The sequence below is a fragment of the Saimiri boliviensis genome, chromosome X (genome assembly GCF_048565385.1).
Source record: "Saimiri boliviensis isolate mSaiBol1 chromosome X, mSaiBol1.pri, whole genome shotgun sequence".
In the NCBI taxonomy this organism is placed as follows: Eukaryota; Metazoa; Chordata; class Mammalia; order Primates; family Cebidae; genus Saimiri; species Saimiri boliviensis.
Window position 1 is genome coordinate 116,860,426 of NC_133470.1, and position 24,214 is coordinate 116,884,639.

A 24,214-nucleotide genomic window follows, 5' to 3' on the forward strand; every position below is an offset into this window, starting at 1 on the left:
CCAAAGGTATCATTCTAATCCACAGGGCCAAACTTCATCATGGAAAATCCTCATAAGTGACACATCTGCATTTCTAAGGAAGTCTTCTGGAATTCCTTAGTCCAGATGGATGATTCTGATTCTGGAAAGTTCAGACATGATTAAACCTTAGCAAGAGACATTTTGGGTTACTCAGGAGGGCAGTTTAAGAATTCATTAAAACACGACTACCTGAAGCAGTTGTACCTATTTTGTGTGTGTGTGTAGGACTGGCTCTAGAATCACATGGAGGGACCCGGGCAAGAACCATATATATGTACAGAAGTCAGCTGGCTACTTCTGTCCTGGAAGGATCCCCAATTGGTGAGAGAAGTGATCTGTGAATAGTTCAGAGAGTCCAAGATGCTGATTTCTGGCTTCAGAACTCTATGATGAGGGTGAAGTAATAGACATTGGAGAAGACTCCAAAAGACAGGAAGGTGGGAGGTGGGTGAAGGATGAGAAATTCTCTATTGGTACAATGTATACTATTCAGGTGATGGGTACACTAAAAGCCCAGACTTCATTAACTATGCAATATAACTGATATAGTTTGTATATTTCTCCTCACCCAAATCTCATGTTGAAACGTAATCCCCAATGTTAGAGGAGGAGCCTGGTAGGAGGTGTTTGGATCATGGGGACAGATCCCTCATGAATGGCTTGAGCCACCTCCTTGGTAATAAGTGGGTTCTCACTCTGAGTTCACATGAGATCTGGTCATTTTAAAGTGTGTGGCACCTCTTCTCTGTCTTTCTATGTCTCTCTCTCTCACCTGGCTACCCCATTCTCACCATGTGATGTGCCTGCTCCTGCTTTGCCTTCTACCGTGATTGGAAGCTTCCTGAGGACTTCACGGAAGCAGATGCCACTATTATACAGCCTGTAGAACCCTGAGCCAATTAAATATCTTTTCTTGTAAATTACCCAGCCTCAGGTATTTCTTCATAGCAATGCAAAATTCACACTGTCTCCAAAAAAAAAAAAACCTCTCAAAACTCAAACAATCCAATTAGAAAATGAGCAAAATATATGAAGAGATATTTCACCAGAAAGGATATATAGATTGCAAACACACATGACAAGATGCTCAATCAAAATCATTAGCCATAAGGAAAATGCAAATTAAAATCACAATGAGATATCACTAAACACCTATCAGAATAGCTAAAGTTAAAAAATAGTTAACAACACACATGCCGGCAAATAAGCAGAAAAACTGTATCACTTGTACACTGTTAGCATTCTTCAACAGATTAATGATTAAACAAACTATAATTCATCCATGCCATGGAATACCATGCAGCAATAACAAGAAATCAGGGGCCAGACACAGTGGCTCAGGCTTGTAATCCAAGCATTTTGGGAGGCTGAGGAAGGAGAATTGCTTGAGCCCAGGGGTTTGAGACCAGCCTGTGCAACATAGTGAGACATTGTCTCTACAAAAATTTAAAAATTAGCTGGGTGTGGTAGCACATGCCTGTAGTCCCAGCTAATCATAAGGCTGAGGTCGGAGGATCACCTGAGTGAGTTCAAAGCTGCAGTGAGCTGTGATCACATCACTGCACTCCAGTCTGGGTGACAGAATAAGACCGTCTCAAAAAAATGAAAACAGAGAAATCAGGTATTGGTTTGTGCAATAACTTGAATGAATTCCTGAGAATTTTCCTGAGTGAAAAAAGCCAATCTTAAAAGGTTACATGCTCTATGATTATGTATATAACACTCTTGAAATGACAAAATCATAGAGATGGGGAAGAGATTAGTGGGTACCGGGCATTAGGGAATGGGGCATATAGGAGGTAGGCATGGTAGCTGGGCACAGTGGCTCACACTTGTAATCCCAGCACTTTGGGAGGTGGATCACCTGAGGTCAGGAGTTTGAGACCAGACTGGCCAACATGGTAAAACCCTGTCTCTACTAAAAATACAAAAATTAGCTGGGCATGCTACTCAGGAGGCTGAGGCAGGAGAATTGCTTTAACCTGGGAGACAGAGGTTCCAGTGAGCCGGGGTCACACCACTGTACTCCAGCCTGAGCAACAAAACCAAAACTCTGTCTCAAAAAAAAAAAAAAAAAAAAAAAAAAAAAAAAAAAAAAAAGGAGGTAGGCATGGCTACAAAAGGTTCCTTGTGGTGACAGTACATTTCTGTATTGTATTAGTGGATAGATGAATCTACATGTGATATAATTGCATAAAACTTCTGGTAAAAAAATTCTGTTGTTTTAAAAAATGCATATAACTAAATATATAGACACATAAGCAGAAACAAATAATTACAAGTAAAACTTGGGAAATCTGGACAAGAGTGATAGGTTGTAGCAATGTTCTGGTTGTGATATTATAGTACAGATTTATAAGATGTTACCACTGGAAAAAAACTGGATAAAGGGTACATAATAACTGGATAAAGGGTGCATAATATCACTGTGCTGTTTCTGAGAATTGTATGTGAACCTACAGTCATCTCAAAATAGAAAGTTTAATTTTTTTAAAAAAGATAAAAACAAAAAATTGGGGCCTTGAACATTTTCTGGCTCATTGTGCAGGCATGAAACTCATCGGCCATCTGGCTACCAGACTTGATAGTTACAAAGAATAATAATTCCCCAAACCTGAGCATGTAGCACCTTAGGGCCTCTGGTAATCCAAAGAAGAATTGTTTGCTTTCTGGAAATTCTCAGTAACCAAGTTTAATTGAACATCACTTTAAGGAAAAAAACAAGCCTTTGCTATATAAATCTTCATACCAGGAGGCAGCACTAGGAAATCAAAATAGAGTGTCTCTTAATCTGCCTCCACCCCAGAGGCAGGGTTTTACTCTATCACCCAGGCTGGAGTGCAATGGTACCATCTTGGCTCACTGCAGCCTCGACATTCTGGGCTCAAGCAATTCTCCTGCCTCAGCCTCCTAAGTAACTAGGACTATAGGCATGTGCCACCACACCCAGCTAACTTTTGTATTATTTGTAGAGATGGGGTCTCCCATGTTGCCCAGGCTGGTCTACAACTCCTGACTTCCAATGATCCACCCGCCTTGGCCTCCCAGAGTGGTGGGATTACAGGCATGAGCCACCATGTCTGGCCCAAAAGTTCTTGATATATCCTACATATGAGTCCTTTGGTGGGTATGTGGCTTGAAACTATTTTCTCTCAGTCTATAAGCTTGTCTTTTCATTTTCTTAATAGCACCTTTCATAGATCAAAGCTTTTAATTTTTATGAAGTCCAATTTAATGTATTTTTTTTTTACATGGATAACCCTTAGACAGTATCAAGCCTAAGAACACTTTGCTAGGCCCTAGATCATGAAGAGTTTTCTCCTGTGCTTTTCTTTTCTTCTAAAATGTTTTATAGTTTTATGCTTTACATTTAAGTCTGTGATCCATTTTGAGTTATTTTTGTATGAGGTGGGATGTTTAGGTAAAAATTCACTTTTTTGGTCTATGGACGTCAATTGCTCCTGAACTGTCTGTTGGAAATGGTATCTTTTCTTCATTAAGTTGCATTTATACCTTTGTCAAAAATCAGTTAAGCAAGTTTGCATTAGTATATTTCTGAGTTTTCTGTTCCATTGATGTATGAGTCTACTCTCTGCCATTACCACGCTGTCTTTTTTTCTCCTTTTTATTTGTACAATATTGGGGTACGTGTGTAATTTTATTATATGCATAGATTGCACAGTGGCCAAGTTAGGGCTTTTAGTGTATCCATCACCTGAATAGCATACATAGTACCCATTAGCCAATTTCTAATCATCCTTCTCCCTCCCTCCCACCCCTCACCCTTCCAAGTCTCCATGATCTATCATTCCACTCTCTATACCCATGTACCACAGTGTCTTGATTACTATAGCCATATATGGTAAGCCTTTACCTTGGGAAGAGTGATTCCCCCCAATTTATTCTTTATGAAAGTCACTTCAGCTACTCTAGTTCCTTTCCACATAAATTTTAGAAGAAGCTGTTCTATGTCTATGAAAATCCCTGCTGAGATTTTGATAGGAATTTCATTAGCCTATAGATCAATTTGGGGATAACTGACATCTTTACCATGTTGAGTCTTTTAACCCACAACATAGTATGTCTCTGCAATTATTGTCTTCTCTGAGTTCTTTCCTCAATGTTTTATAATTTTCAACATACGGATCCTTGCATGTTTTGATAAGTTTATACTTGCTCTTTGGCACAAGTATGAATGGTATTGCGTTCTTTATTTAGATTTCCACATTGTTAGTATATAGATATGTGATTGATTTTTTGTGTGTTTATCTGGTATCATATGACCTTACTGAATTCAGTGATTAGTTCTACAAGGGTGTTTTTTTAGAAAAAAAATCCCCATGATTTTTATGTAAACAATTAAGTCTTCTGCGAATCAAGACAGTTTTCACTTGGTCCTTTTCAATCTATATACCTTTTATTTCCTTTTCTTGCCTTGCTGTGCTACAGCTATTTTCCCCCTTTCTTGCCACTGTACTGGATAGAACTTCCAGTATAATATTGAATGGAAGTAGTGAGAACAGTCAGGCATGGTGGCTCACGCCTGTAATCCCAGCACTCTAGGAGGCTGAAGCAGGAGGATCACCTGAGGTCACGAGTTCAAGACCAGCCTGGTCAACATGGTGAAACACCATCTTGACTAAAGATACAAAAATTAGCCAGGTGTGGTGGCTTGCCCTTGCAGTCCCAGCTACTCAGGAGGCTGAGGCACAAGAATCACTTGAACCCAGGAGGCAGAGGTTGCAGTGAGCCAATATCATGCCATTGCATGATACTGCATGTCACCCAACCTGGGTGACAGAGTGAGATTCTGTCTCAAGTGAGAGGAGGAGGAGATGGAGGAGGAAAAGGAGGAGGAGGAGGAGGAGGAGGAGGAGGAGGAGGAAGAGGAGGAGGTGGTGCAGGAGGAGGAGGAGGAGGAGGAGGAGGTGGAGGAGGAGGAGGAGGTGGAGGAGGAGGAGGAGGAGGAGGAGGAGGAGGAAGAGGAGGAGGAGAAGAGGAGGAAGAAGAGGAGAGAACAGATGTGCTTGCCTTATTCTGACTTGAGAAAGAAATCAGTCTTTCACTATTAAGTATAATGCCAGTTGTAGGTTTTTTTGTAGATGTTCTTTATGAAGTTAAGGAAGTTCCCCTCTATTTCTAGTGTACTGAGAGTTTTTAATCTGGCTGGGCGTGGTGGTTTATGACTGTAATCTCAGCAATTTTGGGAGGCTGAGGTGGGTAGATTGCCTGAGCTCAAGAGTTCAAGACCAACCCAGACAACATGGTGAAACCTTGTCCCTTCAAAAAATTAGCCAGGCACGATGGCATGCACCTACAGGACCAGCTACTGGGGGGACTGACGAGGGAGGATAACTTCGGCCCAGGAGGTCAAGGCTGCAGTGAACCATGTTTGTGTCACTGCACTCCAGCCTGGGTGACAAAGTGAGACCTTGTCTCAAAAAAAAAAAAAAAAAAAGTTGATTGTCATTAATGATTTTTCTGTGCCAGTTGATACGGTCAAATGATTTCAGTCTGCTGATATGGTGGATTATACTGATTACTTTTAAAATATTGAACTGCATACATGGGAATGAATCCCAGAGCACAATTCTTTTCTACATTGTCGGATTCATTTGGCTAACATTTTGTGGTGGTTTCTGTGTCTAAGTCCATGAAAGATATTCATCTATAGCTTTCTTGTTTTCTACTATCTGGTTTTGTTATCCTTCTGGGACTCTGATTATATGAATGTTGGATCCTTTGTTATTTCCAATAGGTCCCTGAGGCCCTATCCAGCTTTTTTTCAGTCTATTTTCTCCCTGTTGTTCAGGCTGGGTAAATTCTATTGATCTATACACATGTTTACTGATTCTGTCCTCTGCCGTCTCTACTCTATAATCGATCCTATCTAGTAATTTTAAAAAAGTATTTTTCAGTTCTGTAATTTTCATTTGCTTCTTTTAAAAGTGTGAACAGGTAGTTTAATCATGTATAAAATAACTGATTAAGTATGAGTTTGAAGGAAGAAGAGATCAAAGAAGGACTCCTGGAAGAAGGCATGTCAGAAGGGGCCTTCAAGTAAAGAGGCACAGACTATCCCTGCCTGGGGCTGCTCTGAGCATCTTCCCGTTTCTTCTTCACAACAACCCAACAATGATTATAGCAATACTTACACCCATTTTACAGATGAGGAAGCTGAGACTCAGTCAGGTTAAGTTCTTTTTTTTTTTTTTTTTTTTTTTTTTAGATGATTTAACCAAGGTCCCATTGCCAAGATGCAAAGGAGTTGGGACTTGGGACTTGAAAGCAAGTCTTCCTGATGCCAAAGCCCATGCTTTCACCAGTATCTGGAGGTCCAACTTAAATACGCTGCCAAGGGGAAATCTTATCAAACACTCCCAGAATGCGGCCACTTGTTCCTTGGGACCTGCACGTTGTTCCATCCCAGGATCTTGCTTGCCCCCTACCTGCTGTGAGCTCTAGTCACATGTGTCTACGAAGGGTGTCATCATAGCATCACTTATACTATACCTGGCACAGGGCTTTGTAGGCTGATAGCTACCCCAGGTGCCTACTGAGGGAACTTTAACTCAATTAAACCCAAGATCTCAAAAATGCCCTCAGTGGAGGGCTGCTGTGAGGATTCCATGAATGGATGCTCACGAAGAGATCTAGTTCAGTGTTTGGCACACAGTGAGTACTCATGGGAAGGGAAGGTTGCCATTGGGCTGTTGATCGTTATTTGTATTTGACCAGACTCCCTTCCTGGATTTGAAGTAATGCCTATTCCCCAAAAGAGGCAGATAAGAGATAGTCACACAGCCACATAAAGGTTAAAACCAAGTTTCCCAATATCTGACTCCCCAGGAAGTACTCCATGCCACTGAGAAAACTACTCGGTCAAGATTCAGGTCTGTGTCCTTTAAGAACAGAAGAGCCCCTTGTGATGAAATAATTCAGCTGCAACACCATCACAGAACCACACATGTATTTCCCATCTTATCCTGTCCTTGCCCTACTCTAGGTTTCTAACCAGAAACTGAATGTACCACATCAGACTGGCCTGGAGTATATTTGATTCTTTTTTATAACTTCTATTGCTATACTAAGATTTGATGGTTTTTTTCCATTTATTTCAAGAGACTTTGCAATTACTTATTAAAGCATTTTTGTGGTGGCTACATTAAAACCCTTGTCAGATAATTTCAACATCTAATTCATCTTGGTGTTGGTATCAGTTGATTGTCTTAGGGTGATTTTTATCATATTCTGGATATGCTGACTATTATGTTAGAAGGCTCTGATTCCTACTTAAATATTTTATTTTAGCAGATAGTCAGTCTGTTTAGGTTTAGCATGCAGGTCCTGGCCTACTTTCAAAGGCTGTGATTCCAATGACAATTTAGTTTCAGCGCCTCTGTAGTGCTATTTTGGTCTGCGTGCTTCACGTGGTGCTAATGGATCCACTCTGCCCTGCTGGTGCTACCTGAGGAAGCAGAGTCTTCTTCAGACAGGGTTGCCTTGTGCCTCCAGGTGGGGGAAGTGATTTTTCTAGTCTATGGAAACAAAGAATCTTCTGTGTCTCTGCTTGTTCTGGTGGGACTCCCCTGAATTTGCTGCCTGACTTCCTGGTATCTCTCAGAGGAGAGAAGCCTCAAGACAATGAAGACAAACAGGCTTCCCGGGCCAAGCTACTTGTCATGGTCAGGTTTCCCCTTGGTGGTACACTTGCCTGGAGAGTATCTTTCAGTGGGGTAGGGCAGTCTCTGATCTGGTGGGAAAGGACAGCACTTCCACTGGCTCCTTATTGTCAGTGGGGTGCCTTGCTAAATCCCACTTGCTGGAGTTGCTAGGCTTACCTGGTGGTGCCGGTAGGACTCCCATTCAAGGCAGAGGAGAAGGAAACCTACAGGAACCATTTTCTGTTGCTAGGTTTGGGGTTTGGGAAATGCTGGGCCTGGGTCACATTCTTTTGTTGAGTTGAGAGTCACAAGGTACCCGGCTACTATGGTGCTCCTCCAGTTCTGGGATTCCTAATCATTCTGCCTTCCCTTTATACCTTTTAGAATTCTCCTGTGGCCACCTGTTGAATTATTTCCAGGGTTTCTGGTTGGACTTAGCTGGGAGAGGCAGGGAGAAATGAGTCTATGCCATCTTGCCCAGACTGGAAGTGAAAGACCAATTCTGCATTGGCGTCTGCTGCTGCTTCTCCTAGGAATGATTCAGACTTTTATTTATCATCCTTTATTTTAGGCAAAGAGAAGCTCAGAAGGCTTGGCTTTGGCTAATATATCAAGTCCCCAGTTTTTTGTTTGTGTGTGCATCTGTATCTCTGTGTGTATGTGTGTGTGTGTTTGAGAAGAAAAGTTGGCAGAGATTAGCCCTGAAATAACTGCATTACAGTAGCCAAACACTCTGATAGGGTATTGAGTTAGCTGTGGATTTGTCTTGCTGATAAGACACTCCTATACCACTATACTCACAGAATCATCATATTTTGAGAGTCAGAATAATTCTATTTTGGTGTTTCCAGATAGGCTAAAGGCAGAAAATGTGAAAAAAAAAAAAAACATTCGCCTGTCCAAACCCCAAAAATGGACTCGGAGACATAAAGAACAATGGAAGCAAGACTTTTAATGGCAGTCTTGCAAGATTGGGTGTCTGGTAGGCAGGCACACCCGGGGCAGTTAGAGCAGATAATTTATCTCCTAGAATGCAAGTCCCTCCCCCAGTTCTTCATTGGTTGAGTACTATGGGGTTACAATAATACCAGATGTCACCTAAGTTTTATTATCCCTTATAAGGTTATACCCCAGTCCCCTTCCCTGCTTAAGTTTTGATTTATCAATAATGAAACTTTCTTCCCTTTTATGGGCTGACCCCTCCTCTACATTCTGTTCCCTTATCATGACTTCCTAGGTACATGAGCCGTGCGGTTTGTTACATCCACAGCCTGGTTGCCAGTACTTAGATTTATCATGCCTTGAAAATGGACCATGTAAGATGTTTTCTCACAAATTCCCTCCTCTTTTCCATTTACTTCCTTTGGTCTCATTTTTGTCTAAACCCTGTTGGTCTTCGAATCACTATAGAAGTCATCTACTTTCTTCCTTATAGGAGAGTGAGTTTAATTTAGTTTCTAATAGTGGCAGGTTATTATGCTGGTAAGTCATGGACATTTGTTTATTTTATTATTTTTTTATTGCATTTTAGGTTTTGGGGTACATGTGATGGACATGCAAGATTGTTGCATAGGTACACACATAGCAGTGTGGTTTGCTGCCTTCTGTCCCCTCACCTGTATCTGTCATTTCTCCCCATGCTATCTCTTCCCACCGAATTTACAAAGAACTAAAGCAGATCTACAAGAAAAAAACAAACAAGCCCATTCAAAAATGGGCAAAGGATATGAACAGATACTTTACAAAAGAAGACATACAGGAGGCCAACAAACATATGAAAAAATGCTCATCATCACTGGTCATCAGAGAAATGCAAATCAAAACCACATTGAGATACCATATCACACCAGTTAGAATGGCGATCATTAAAAAATCGGGAAACAACAGATGCTGGAGAGGATGTGGAGAAATAGGACATTTGTTTATTAATAGCTGTTTCAATTAATCTCTGTACTACTCCCCTCACACAAGGGATAATACAACATCCCACTGCTGTTAAGACTACTGCCACAATTATGAGAGATGTAAGGATTGAAGCTACCATGTCTTTCCATATTCCAAACCAACCTTCTAGCCAACCTGTAAATGGGTCATCAATTCCAGTATTTTCTGCCAGTTTGTTGGCTAGAGTTGTGAGTCCTTGTAAAGTTTTTATGATGGTCCCATCTGGGGCAGTATTCTTGGGAATGAAAATACAGTATTTTCCACCCAGCATAACACATATACCCCCTTTTACTCCTAGTATGTCTAGTGCAAGCCTGTTTCCCAGGCCATTCGGCTGGTGGCATCTAACTAGCTAGCCACCCCTTGGAGGGCGTTCTGAGTGCAACTGATGTATCTCTGTTGATTATAACAGATGTGGTTAATCCAATCCACATTCTTATTAATAGTTGATCACCAGAAGAGTGCTGACTCAAACCCAGCAGCTATTTGGCTTTGGGCCTTAAATTTATTAGGTAGCCCTCTGGGGACTCCTATTGAGTCAATATATATATTGGGATCAAAAGAACTTGTCAAATCTCTCCAGTTTTGGTGGTCATGTGTATTTTTGGGTATCTTATGGAATGCCAGGGTGAAGAGAATGGCCAACTGGACTATTGCACAAGTCCCAGACAGTAACTAACAGGTCATGGAAGTTCCTTTTCCCATAATACCACCACATATCAGCCCAGGGTATATGGGGAGCTGAGTTATTGCCATTGCCTGACTCACCAGTGATGTTTAGGATGTGGGTACAAATTGAGAGTTCTCCCATGGGCTTGTTGAACTCTGCTCCCTGCCTAGAGAGGCAAGAGGAGTGGTTCATATTCCCTGTAGAGAACAAGGGGATTGCTTTCGGATCTGACCTCCACAATGAGGGAAAGAGCTCTTACAGGCTCTTACAAGTCTCATTTCCACATGCATCCTTGTCCTGGTATAGAGCCAACACGCAACACATGACTTCAGGATCGGTATCCCATCCTAGAGGAAATGAAACCACCTGTGCCTGAGGTCATCCCACAGCACACACACAACAATTACTCTTTTTGAGGGCTTGTACCGAAAATTTGACCCATTCGACGCAGACACTCACATCCCTGAACCCTGTCTCAATTTCTAAAGTTTGCCTTAAATCCTTTACCTCAATTATTTCTACCCTTTAGGGACATTATTTGGTGGACTAAAGTGTTTATTTCCATCAATGACAGCATAACCATTATGTCTCTTGCCATCTGTCACTTGGGACGAACCATCCACAAACAGCCTTATCCCATCATGTAGTGGAGCTTCCCTAAGCTCTGGTCTAACTTTGGTTTGATATCTAAGCAGTTATAGTCTGATGCCTCTTTGTTCTCCTCTCCTTTCCACAGGAGACTGGCTGGATTCAAGCAAGGATCTGTTGTTACGACAAAATTATCTTTTTCTGGTAATATGACTTCATGTTTTAGAATCCAAGAATCCATTAACCACCTCCTGGCTTTCTGATTTAATATATTCCTGACCCGGTGTGGAGTGCGTACAATTAGAGCCCCACCAAATGTTAGCTTTTGACGTTACCAGCAGAGCTGTGGCAGCTACTGCTTGCACACATTTGGGCCACCCCCAAGAGATAGGATCGAGAAGCTTGGAGACAAAAGCAACAGGTTGCCTCTTCCCTCCCCAGGTTTTAGTGAGCACCCCAAGGCCACATGCTGGTCTACTGTTACAAACGGATGGAATAGTTTCTCTAAAGATGGGAGGGCCAGGACCAGGGCTGTAATGAGGGCCTGCTTTAGTTCTTTCACTGCCTGAATATCCTCTAGGGACCATTGCAAGGGATCGGGTTCCTCTTCTAGTAACTTGAGATACAGAATTTTTGTCTTTTGAGCATATGAGTCAATCCATAACCTACAGTAGCCAGTTGAACCTAAAAATTTTTGGAGTTCTCTCTTTGTCTTAGGCAAAGGCAGGCCCACTATTCCTGATATTCTCTCTGGGTTTATTCTCCACTTTTTTTCACCAATCAGGTGTCCTAAATATTTAACTTCTTTTTCTACAAACTACAATTTTTTCTTAGAGACTCACAATCCCCTTTCTCCTAGGAAGTTAAGCAAGTTTATGGTGGTTTCTGATACCTTGGCCCTCCTCTCCCCAGAAATTAAAAGATCATCTACGTATTATAATGACTGGGTTCCCCTGGTTGGTTGGAATTCCTCCAGGACTTTTTCTATGATTTGACCAAATATGTTTGGGGCTTCCGTGAAACCTTGTGGCAGCACAGTCCAGCGGTACTCTTGTTTTCTCCCAGTTATAGGATTTTCCCATTCAAAGGCAAAGAAAAGGTGATCCCCTTCATGACCGTTGATGAAGACTAGCGGGGCCAGGGGTTCCTTCTGAGTAGGACCCACCAAGAACCCTTGATAAATTTGAAGGTGGGACCCAAGGATGAAGAAGTGACATTTTTGGTTAATACTGGGATGGCTTGCTCCTCCCTAATCCACCAACCAAGGTATACAGAACTCTCTAAGGAAAAATTGACAGTATCAGGGGTAAAAGGGGAGGGATTTCAGGTTCCAATATTCAAGAAAATGTTAATTAGATTGGTACCTGAACAAACTGAGGGTCACTCTTACATGTTCCATTCAAGACATTCTCTCTTTTTTTTTTTTTTTTTGAGACGGAATTTTGCTCTTGTCACCCAGGCTGGAGTGCAATGGCGCGATCTCGGCTCACCGCAACCTCCGCCTCCTGGGTTCAGGCAATTCTCCTGCCTCAGCCTCCTGAGTAGCTGGGATTACAGGCACGCGCCACCAAGCCCAGCTAATTTTTTTTTGTATTTTTAGTAGAGACGGGGTTTCACCATGTTGACCAGGTTGGTCTCGATCTCTCGACCTTGTGATCCACCCGCCTCGGCCTCCCAAAGTGCTGGGATTACAGGCTTGAGCCACCGCGCCCGGCCAAGACATTCTCTCTTAAAATGCCCTGGCTTTCCACACTTCTAACCTCCACTCATAGTCTTAAGAGCTTTTCCCTGCACTTCCCTTCTTTCTCTGTGTTAAAATCTACTATTCTGTTGTTCAAGAGGGATCTTGATCTAACCTTTTTCTGACTACCTCTTCCACAGTGGAAACCATGCTTTTCGTTTTTGTTTCTGCTTCTCTTCCTCTCTCCTTACAAAGACCTTCTGAGCTTTCCTCAGTAATTCCTCAATTGGTTTCTCATCCCATTCATCACTCTTTTGTAATGTCAGACCAGCTCTTAGTTACACAGTTAACCTTCAAAAGGCCTTGCCTTGCTGGGTCCTCCAGATCTAATCTGGAGTATTTTCTCAGGAGTCTCTGCAAGAATGCAGAGGGAGTTTCCTCTTTTTCTTGCTGAATCTTGAACGCTTTTGGGAGATTTTGTGTCCTAGGAGTGGCCTCTTTGATCTCTTTAATTGTTAGTTCCCTGAGGTCCTGCATTTGGGCCCAGTGCCTGGGATTATTATTATCCCATTTGGGATCAACATTTGAAAATTTTTGTTCAGCTGGCAAGACTCCTTGCCCAGGAGGGTGTTGCCTCTCCCAGATGGTCATGGCCACTCTCCCAATCATTCCTCTTTCTTCTGTGAACAGGGTATTCATGATAGACATCATTTCGGCCCAGGTGTAAAAGCTGGGTCCTAGGAATTGGTCCAGCTGGTCTGCTAAACCAAGAGGATCTTTTAGGAGTGGTTTCATTTCCTTCTTGAAATTCCTAACTTCAGTACTTGTAAGAGGAGCATTTACAAAGCCCGTCTCTCCCTGTCCCCTGGGAACTTCCCTAAGAGGGAGCATGCTAGATGCCTGCTGTGTGGAAGGGATAGGGAAGTTCTCAATAACCCTCTTACACTGTTCTTTTTCTTAAATTTGGGTAAGGACCTAAAGAAGCAGTTGGTTCAGCTCCCCCATGGTCTCCAGGTCTTTCTTCCTCTAACCCTCCTGCTGCTTCTTGATCTTCCTGTCCCCTATTTTGTGAGCTGTATGGAGGGACATGTGTGATAGTGGGTCCCAGGGCTTTTCACTGGGCAAGGGTTTTTTACTAGGTTCTTTTTCTTCTTTGAGAAGGAATGTGGGGATTCATTCCTTGATCCTGCAGAGAGTATAACCTATCTCTTCTTGTGAGGATGGGGTTTTATCATTCACATAGAGAATTAAAGCTTGGCACACCCAATCCTTATCGGAGCCAAACTTAAGCCAAAAGACTGAAGGCTTACGAATGGGATTTTTGGGACACATAAAACAGCAATACTTTATCATCGTTTGCTTTTCCTTGTCCCTGGTTTGAGGGTTACCCCTCCAAACCTGCAGCATTCTCCCTAAAGGGCTATCTGGGGGAATGTCACAGAGAGTCTCTTTGGCTTCCTTTTTCCTTTGTCCCCTAGGCCTAGAATTTCTGTTTCCCATTTTTGGTCAGGCTCCGTGTCTGAGTTTTTCTTGTGTACTCAAGCCCCCCGCTGGAGGTTTCTTGCATACTCTGAGAATCACTTCATCCATCTCTGGCTGTTTCCCTTGTGAGAGAACAGAACCGCGGATTGGGACTCCGCACTTGCTTCATACTAGGATATGTCTCAGTCACACACACTTCAACTCCAAAAAGGCCCAACCACCAAGGAAGTACTGATAGTCCAATTTTCCTGCCTTAGCTCATGCAGGAGGCTGCCTGGTTGACACGGTGCCTGCTTTTCTCCCTGTGTCACCACCATTGCCTCCTGAATAACAGCCTCAGGTTTGCCTATGGCCTCTGCAGGGAGCTGGGATGCCCAGAAAGAACAGGCCACCTAAATTAGGTGGGACACGCCTTCCCTCTCAGCTGGAGTCAAACTACATGCAGGCACAGAGATCCCGAACAGGCCCCCAAGTTTGTGAGAAATACATTCATCTGTCCAAACCCAAAGAATGGACTCAGAGACATGAAGAACAGTGGAAGCAAGACTTTTTTTTTTTTTTTTTTTCCAGACAGAGTTTCGCTGTTGTTGCCCAGGCTGGAGTGCAATGGCGTGATCTCAGCTCACTACAACCTCTGCCTCCCAGGTTCAAGCAATTCTCCTGCTTCAGCCTCACAAGTAGCTAGGATTACAGGCATGTGCCACCATGCCCAGCTAATTTTATATTTTTAGTAGAGACAGGGTTTCTCCACGTAGGTCAGGCTGGTCTCGAACTTCTGACCTCAGGTGATCCGCCTTACTCAGCCTCCCATAGTGCTGGGATTACAGGAGTGAGCCACCGTGCCCGGCCGAAGCAAGACTTTTAATGGTGGTATTGCAAGATCAGGTGTCTGGTAGGCAGGCACGCCCAGGGCAGTTGCCACAGGGAATTTACTTCCTAGCACAAAAGTCCCTCCCCCATTTCCTCATTGGTCAAGTACTATGGAGTTACAATCTTCCTGGATGTCACCTAAGTTTCATGATCTCTTCTAAGGTTATAAACCCCATCCCCTTCCCTGCTTAAGTTTTGATTTCCCAACAACAAAAACTTCTTCCCTTTTATAGGCTGACTCCTCCTCTATATTCTGTTTGCTTATTGTGACTTTCTAGCTGCATGAGCTGTGCAGTTTGTCACATCTGCAGGCTGGCTGCCAGTACTTAGATTTATCACACCTTGAAAATGGACCATTTAAAATGTTTTCTCACACAAAATAAGACTTCAAAACATTATCCTCCCTTTATATAAAACTTTGGGATATCAACATACTGTGTGCATCAGTGGTCTTAGAAAACAAGGACCACTGAATCACTGTACATCACAGGAAAACAAAATGCCACTGCAGAAAACTGTCTGTGGCAGGCTGAGTAGTGGTCCTCACAACATACTGGGATAACGTAATGGTAAAATGGTAAAAGGGACTTTGCAAGCGTGATTAAGTTAATAATCTTGAAATGATGTGATTGCTCTGGATTAGCCAAGGGGGCCTAATCTAATTACAGACTCTTCATAAAAGAGAGGCAGGAAGGTCAGAGTCAGAGAAGGTCATGTGACTATGGAAGCAGAGGTCAGAGAGTCACAGAGAGGCATGAAGATGCTACACTGCAGGCTTTGAAGACAGAAGAAGGAGCCATGAACTAAGGAATGTAGGCAGCATCTAGAAGCTGGAAAATGAGTGATTTTGAACTTCAATCTCCAAAACCGTATTGTATTAGTTGGTTTTGTGTTGCTATAAAGAAACACCTGAGATGGGGTAATTTATAAATAAAAGAGGTGTATTTGCCTCACAGTTCTGCAGGCTGTATAAGAAGCATGATGACAGCATCTGCTTCTGGTGAGAACCTCAGAAAGCTTCTAATCATGGCAGATGGCAAAGGATGAGCAGCCATATCACATGGTGAGAGGGGGAGTGAGAGAGACAGAGGGGAGGCATACTATGTACTTGTAAACAACCAGATCTCCTGTAAACTAATGGCATGAGAACTCACTCATTACCATGGGGACAGCACCAAGCTATTCAAGATGGATCCACCCCCATGACCTAAACACCTCCCAGTGGGCCCCACCTCCAACGTTAGGGGTCACATGTCAACATGAGATTTGAAGGGGACAAATATCAAAACTATATCGTATATGATAATAAATTTGTGTTGTTTCAAGCCACTAAACTTGTGGTGATGTTATACCAGCCATAGGAAATTAACACTAATAGAGGGCAAATGACAACGATCAGGGGTTGGAATTCAGAGAGTGTTGGAGAATAGTATGAGCATGGCTGCTGTACAAGGGTGTACTAAAAATATGAGACTCTAGTTTGGAAACAAGAAGCCTGAGAAGAGACTGGCTCAAAGTCTAAACCATTGCTGCTCTACAGAACTTTATTTGATGATGAAAATGTTCTACATCTGCACTCTACAATATGGTAGCCACTAGCCACATGTGACTACTAAGTGCTTGAAATGTGGCTAGTACAATTAGGGAACTGAATATTGTACTTACTCTTTTTTTTTTTTTTTTTTTTTTTTTTTAGGCAGAGTCTTGCTCTGTCACCCAAGTTGGAGTGCAGTAGCGCCATCTCGGCTCACTGCAACTTCTGCCTCCTGGATTCAAGCAACTCTTCTGTCTCAGCCTCCCGAGTAGCTGGGATTATAGGCGTGTATCACCATGCCCGGATAATTTTTGTATATATAGTGGAAACAGGGTTTCACCATGTTGGCCAGGCTGGTCTCGAACTCCTGACCTCAAATGATCCACCCGGCTCAGCCTTCCAAAGTGCTGGGATTATAGGCGTGAGCCACTGTGCCCAGCCTACTCTTAATTAGTTTATGTTTAAATTTAAAAATCCACATGTAATGGCTACTGTATTAGACAGACAGTTTTCTACCCTTAAAAATAATGTGGATAGGGTGACTGTGAACTTATTCATTCATTAAATTAGTCAATGCTAGAAAACTAGCTCGCCAAAATAGTCTATGCCAAATTAAAGAAATACCAACACTTCTCTGGAGATCAGATTTCTTATAATCTCTGCCATAATACAACTAAAAACCTAGATTAGAAAAAGCATCTAAGCAGCATGAAAAATTGCGGTCATAAAACCTATGAACTTTACTTCATAGGAGATACATGGAGTCAGTCCTTGGTCAAACAGGTATACATTAGAAGAACCAAGAATACGCGGATCTCAGAACTTCTTCAAAAGCACAAAAATCCAGAACACACTTAGGGAAAAGACATAGGGAAGACATATTCCTACATGCCTCAGAGGTCCAGGCCAAAAGCATAATGACCACCTGAGTCACAAGACAAGGTTATATTGTGTTCTGAATCATCTGTTTAAGAAGGCAAAGCAGGCCAGGTGCAGTGGCTCACGCCTATAATCCCAGCACTTTGGTAGGCCGAGGTGGGCATGTCACTTGAGATCAGGAGTTCAAGACCAGCCTGGCCAACATGGTAAAACCCTATCTCTAATAAAAACACAAACATTAGCCAGGAATGGTGGTGGGCATCGGTAATCCCAGCTACTTGGGAGGTTGAGGAACAAGAATCGCTGGAATTTGGGAAGTAGGGGTTGCAGTGAGCCAAAATTGCTACTGTACTCCAGCCTGGGTGACAGAATGAGACTCTGTCTCAAAAAAAAAAGAAGGCAAAGCAGTGAATAACTCAATATTAAAAAAAAAAAAACTAAACAGAAGGAATGGGTAAATACGAAACAAAACAAAAAGCTATCTTTCCACTTCCATAGAAAACCTCTTCTTTTAGGGTTCTAGCCACTATGCTATGCCATCTACTCCAGCTCCTTGTCAGTCACTTATACACCAGATTGATCTGTACCACATGGTCGATAAATTATTTCAAATCCTCTCTCACCATTACCATCCACATTCTTCTCACTTCCAAATCTAGATCATGTGAATTGGTCCACCATCACTGTTTCTATTTCCAGGCTTCTAAGCCCTGGTGGAAGAAATAACACAATGATACAGGCAGGAACATCTTGAAAAGCATGATTTCCATGGAATATTATGCAGCAGTTAAATATGTAAGATACCGGCTGGGCACAGTGGCTCATGTCTGTAATCCCAGCACTTTGGGAGGCCAAGGTCGGTGGATCACCTGAAGTCAGGAGTTTGAAACCAGCCTGGCTAACATGGCAAGATCCCATCTCTACTAAAAATACAAAAATTCACCAGGCATGGTGGTGGGTGCCTATAATCCCAGCTACTTGGGAGGCTGAGGCAGGAGAATCATTTGAACCCAGGAGGTGGAGGTTGCAGTTAGCTGAGATCATGCCATTGCATTCCAGCAGCCTGGGCTACAAAGCGAGAGTGAGATGTCATCTCAAAAAAAAAAAAAAAAAAAAAAAAAAAAAAAAAAAAAAAAGTAAGATATCTCTACATGCTGGTACAGAAAAATATTCCATACACATTAAATAAAAAAGCAAGTGATATCACACCCCTTAGTATGGCTATAATCAAAAGGACAGATACTAACGAGTGATGGCAAAGATGTGGAGAAACTGGAAGCCTCATGTACTGCTGGTGGAAACGTAAAATGGATTAGCCACTTTGAAAAATAATCCAGAGGTTCCTCAAAATGTAAAACATAGAGTTACCACATGACCCAGCAATTCTACTCCTAGATACATACCCAAAGACATGAAAATGTCCATACAAAAACGGGAACACGAATACTCATCACCATGTTATTTATAATAGCCAAAAAGTAGAAACTACCCAAATGTCCAAATGATGAATGGATCAACAAAATGTAGTATATCCACCCAATGGATATACCAAGAGCAAGTTCCGGGTTGTTTTTTGTTTTGTTTTGTTTTTTGCCTATTGCCCAGGCAGGAATGCAGTAGCACAATCATGGCTCACTTCAGCCTTGACCTTCTAGGCTCAAGCAATCCTCCTACCTCAGCCTCCTGGTTAGCTGGGACTATAGGCACACACTGCTATACCCAGCTAATTTTTTGTATTTTGTAGAGACAGAGTTTTGCCTTTGTTGCCCAGGTTGGTCTTGAACTCCTGAGCTCAAGTGATCCACCTGCCTCAGCCTCCCAAAGTGCTGAGATTACAGGCATGTACCACCATGCCTGGCCTCCAAGAGCAATTTTATTCAGCAATAAAAAGAATGAAGTTTTGAGTCGTGCTACAACATAGATGAACCTTGAAACACTGTGCTAAGTAAAATAAGCCAGTCACAAAGATCACATATTCTTCCATTAATAGGAAAGTCCAGAATAGGGAAATCTATAGCGACTGAAAGTAGATTAGTGGTTGCTAAGGGTTGAGGGATAAGGAGGCAATAGCTAAAGGATACAGGGTTTCTTTCTGGGGTGATGAAAATGTTCTAAAAATTGACTATGGCAGTGGTTGCACACATTCATGAATATACTAAAAACAACTGAACTGTACACTTTAAATGTGTGAATTGTGTAATGTGCAAATTATAGCTCAATAAAGCTGTTATTTTTTTAAAAGCAAGTGATAGAATAATACATGTATTATGAGCTCATTTATATAAAAACCAAAACTACATATGCACGTAATATAAACATTTGTGAATGTATGTAAATATATAGAACATGATTTGGAAGGATACCCACCCATCTGTTAGCATTGGTTGCTTCTGGGGAGAAAAGTAGGCTTGCCTTCTGTAACATCACACTTTCCTGTTTCTCCTCCTACCACCCTGGTTGTTCCTCCAAATTGCTTTGTAGGCATTCTTTCCTCTGCTCGTTCCTTTACAAACCACATTTAACTCTTTGGGCTCTTCTTGAGGTGATCATATGATCATATTTCCCATGGTTTCAACAACTTCCATCCATATCCTGACTCATTCATTCAACAAATACCCACTGAGCACCTACTAAGTACCATGTTAGTTGCCAGACATTCAGCATGACCAAGGCAAATAAGGTTGCCATCTCATGAAGTTTATATTCTAGTGGTATTGAAGATACATAATAATAAGCAAAACAATAAATGAACAGACAATTTCAGATAATGTTAGTGGCAGGGAGAAAATAAAACAGGATGATGGGCAGGCGCCACAGCCGTGCTGAGCACATCTCGCACCATGCCCCATGCTGCCGTCCACTGCATACGTTGCTCCCTGCCACCCAAGGCCCGTGTGCTTGCCATGTCCTGTCCACCACCACTGCAGGCCGCCTTGGGTGTCCCGGCCTGGCCCGAGCACCATGGAAATGGGACACTGCATGGATACATCCGCCAGCGCCGCAGCAGTGCACGCCTTCCTGGAGTGCAGCCACACTGAGCTGGACACGGTCTTCGTGTACAGTCTGAGACCACCCTGGGTGGCCTGGGGCTGGGACTGGGCAGCAGTGACTGCAGAGTGAAATTTGTCACCAAGGCCAACCCTTGGGATAGAAAATCACAAAAGCCTGACAGTGTACGGTCCCAACTGGAAACGTCATTGAAGAGGCTGCACTGTCCCCGAGTGAACCTCTTCTACCTACATGCACCTGACCACGGCATCACAGTGGAAGAGATTCTGTGTGCCTGCCACCAGCTGCACCAGGAGGGAAAGTTTGTCGAGCTTGGCCTCTCCAACTATGCCACCTGGGAAGTGGTCAAGATCTGTACCCTCTGCAAGAGCAGTGGCTAGATCCTGCTCACTGTGTACCAGTGTTGTACAATGCCACCACCTGGCAGGTGGAAACAGAGCTCTTCCCCTGCCTCAGGCACTTTGGACTGATGTTCTATGCATACAAGTCTCTGGCTGGGAGCCTGCTGACCAGCAAGTACCAGTATGAGAACAAGGATAGGAAACAGCTCGTGGGTCGCTTCTTTGTGAATAGCTGGGCTGAGACCTACAGGAATCACTTCTGGAAGGAGCATCACTTCAAGGCCACTGCCCTGGTGGAGAAGGCTGTGCAGGCTGCATATGGTGCCAGTGCCCACAGCATGACCTCAGATACCCTCCAGTGGATGTACTACCACTCACAGCTGCAGGGTGCCCACAGGGACGTGGTCATCCTCAGCACGTCCAGCCTGGAGAAGCTGGAGTAGCTGGAGCAGAACTTGGCAGTGGCAGAGGAAGGGCCCATGGAGCTGGCTGTTGTGGACGCCTTTAATCAAGCCTGGGATCTGTTTCCCCGTGAATGTCCCAACTACTTCCGCTAGGCCCATCGTGGCTCAGGCTGCCCAAGGCTTTTCTGTTACCTCTTTTGTTCTCTCACGCTGACCAGTCTTGGCCTTAAGCTGACTTAGCAGGGTCTTTCTGGTCTGGATCCATATGTTATTTTTCTAGCTTCCTGCCTTGCTCCCTGTTCACTTTACACTGTGAAAGGTGGGGATGGGTCCCACTTGAGCATTTCCTATTGAATAAAGCAGGCATTTGACCTGGCCACAGCCCAGGTCTTGAGTGAACCGCCCCCACCTTCAAAACAAATAAAAGAAAAACAAAACCAGGGTGATGTGATGAGATACTGATCAGAGTAGGGGGCTACTTAGTTGGGATGACCAGGGAAAGCCTCTCTGAGGAGCTGACCCTAGAGCTGAGACGTGGATGATGAGAAAGATGATGAGAGAACATTTTACACAGGGTGCAAAGGCCATGAAGAGAGAACAAATTATAGCTGGAAGCATCTCAAACAAACAACATACTATAGGATAAGATCAGATATTTTGGTAGGGGTTGCTCTATCTTATTAGCTCAAAGTAAAGAGCTTGGACAATATACAAAATGCAACTGGAAGCCATTGGAGGTTTTGAAACAGGTAGTGTCCTAGTCTGTTTCACGTTGCTTTAACAGAATACCACAGACTAGGTAATTCATAATAAACAGAAATTTGTTTGGCTCATGGTACTGGAGACTGGGAAGTCCAAGAACATGAAGCCAGCATCTGATGAGGGCCTTCACACTGCATCATGCCATAATGGAAGGCAGAAGGACGAGAGACGGTATGAGTGAGGGAACAGAAAGAACCAAACTTGCTTTTAGAACATAGTGATTCTTGCAGTAACTAATCCACTCCTGAGATAATGACATTAATCTATTAATGAGGGTAGAGCCCTCACGACCTAATCACTTTTTTTTTTTTTTTTTGAGATGGAGTCTTGTTCTGTCACCCAGGCTGGAGTGCAGTGGCACGATCTCAGCTCATTGTAACCTCCACCTCTTCGGTTCAAGCAATTATCCTGCTTCAGCCTCCTAAGTAGCTGGGACTACAGGCATGTGCCACCATGCCCGGCTGATTTTTGTATTATTAGTAGAGACGGGGTTTCACCACATTGGCCAGGCTGGTCTTGAACTCCTGACCTCATGATCCGCCTGCCTCAGCCTCCCAAAGTGCTGGGATTACAGGTATAAGCCACCACACCTGGCCAACCTCATCACTTATTATTATGTCCCACCTCTCAACACTGTTCCATTGGGAATTAAGTTTCCAACACATGAACATTAGGGGACACATTCAAACCATGGCATTCTACTCTGGCCCCCAAAATTCATGTCCTCACAATGGAAAAATACATTTATTCCATTGCAGTGGCCCCAAAATTCTTTTTTTCTACTTTTTCTGTATATTTTTCTTTTTAAAAAATTTTACTTTAAGTTCTGGGGCACATGAGCAGATCCTGCAGGACTGTTACATAGGTATACACATGCCATGGTGGTTTACTGCCTCCATCCCCACGACACCTACATTAGTATTTGTCCTAATGTTATCCCTCCCCAATCTCCCCACTGCCTGCTATCCCTCCCCAAGCCCCCACCCCCCAAACAGACCCCAGTGTGTGATGTTCCCCTCCCTGTGTCCGTGTGTTATTGTTCAACACCCACTTATGAGTGACAACATGCAGTGTTTAGTTTTCTGTTCTTGTGTCAATATGCTGAGAATAATGGTTTCCAGATTCATCCATGTCTCTGCAAAGGACATGAACTCATCCTTTTTTATGGCTGCATAGTATTCCATGGTGCATATGTGCCATATTTTCTTTATCTAGTCTATCTTTGATGGGCATTTGGGTTGGCTCCAAGTCTTTGCTATTGTAAACAGTGCCACAATGAACATATGTGTGCATGTGTCTTTATAATATACCAATTTATAATCCTTTGGGTATATACCCAGTAATGGGATTACTGGGTCAGATGGTATTTCTGGTTCTAGTTCCTTGAGGAATTGCCACACTGTCTTCCACAATGATTGAATTAGTTTACACTCCCACCAACAGTATAAAAGTGTATTTCTCCACATCCTCTCCAGCAAATGTTGTCTCCAGATGTTTTAACGATCACCATTCGAACTGGTGTGAGATGGTATCTCAATGTGGTTTTGATTTGCATTTCTCTAACGACCAGTGATGATGAGCATTTTTTCATATGTTTGTTGATCACATAAATGTCTTTGTTTGAAAAGTGTTGATATCCTTCGCCTACTTTTTGATGGGGTTGTTTGTTTTTTCCTTGCATATTTGTTTTAGCTCTTTGCATATTCTGGATATCAGCCCTTTGTCAGATGTGGTAGCTTGCAAAAATTTTTCCCATTCTGTTTGCTCTAATGATTGTTTCTTTTGCTGTGCTGAAGCTCTTAAGTTTAATTAGATCTCATTTGTCTATTTTGGCTTTTGCACATCAAAAAGCTTATCCATCATGATCAAGTAGGCTTTGTCCCGGGGATGCAAGGCTGGTTCAACATACACAAATCTATAAACATAATCCATCACATAAACAGAACCAAAGAGAAAAACCACACGATTATCTCAATAGATGCAGAAAAGGCCTTTGACAAAATTCAACAGCCTTTATGCTAAAAACTCTTAATAAACTAGGTATCAATGGAATGTATCTCAAAATAATAAAAGCTATTTATGACAAACCTACAGCCAATATCATACTGAATGGGCAAAAAGTGGAAGCATTCCCTTTGAAAACTGGCTCTAGACAAGGGTGCCCTCTCTCACCATTCCATGCAACATAGTATTGGAAGTTCTAGCCAGAGCAATCAGGCAAGAAAAAGAAATAAAGGGTATTCAGTTAGGAAAAGAGGAAGTCAGATTGTCTCTATTTGCAGGACATGATTGTATATTTAGAAGACCCCATTGTCTCAGCCCAAAATCTCCTTAAGAAGGTAAGCAACATTAGCAAAGTCTCAGG

The 24,214-nt window shown here is 42.8% G+C and overlaps 1 long non-coding RNA gene and 1 pseudogene across 5 annotated transcripts in view; one reads left to right on the forward strand and one right to left on the reverse strand.

The window, feature by feature from the left end:
* The window catches only part of LOC104651887 (uncharacterized), a 112,557-nt gene that overhangs the window by 48,442 nt on the left and 39,901 nt on the right, over window positions 1–24,214 (reverse strand). The window lies entirely within an intron of this gene.
* Window positions 15,902–21,240, forward strand: LOC101032535 (aflatoxin B1 aldehyde reductase member 2 pseudogene; annotated as a pseudogene).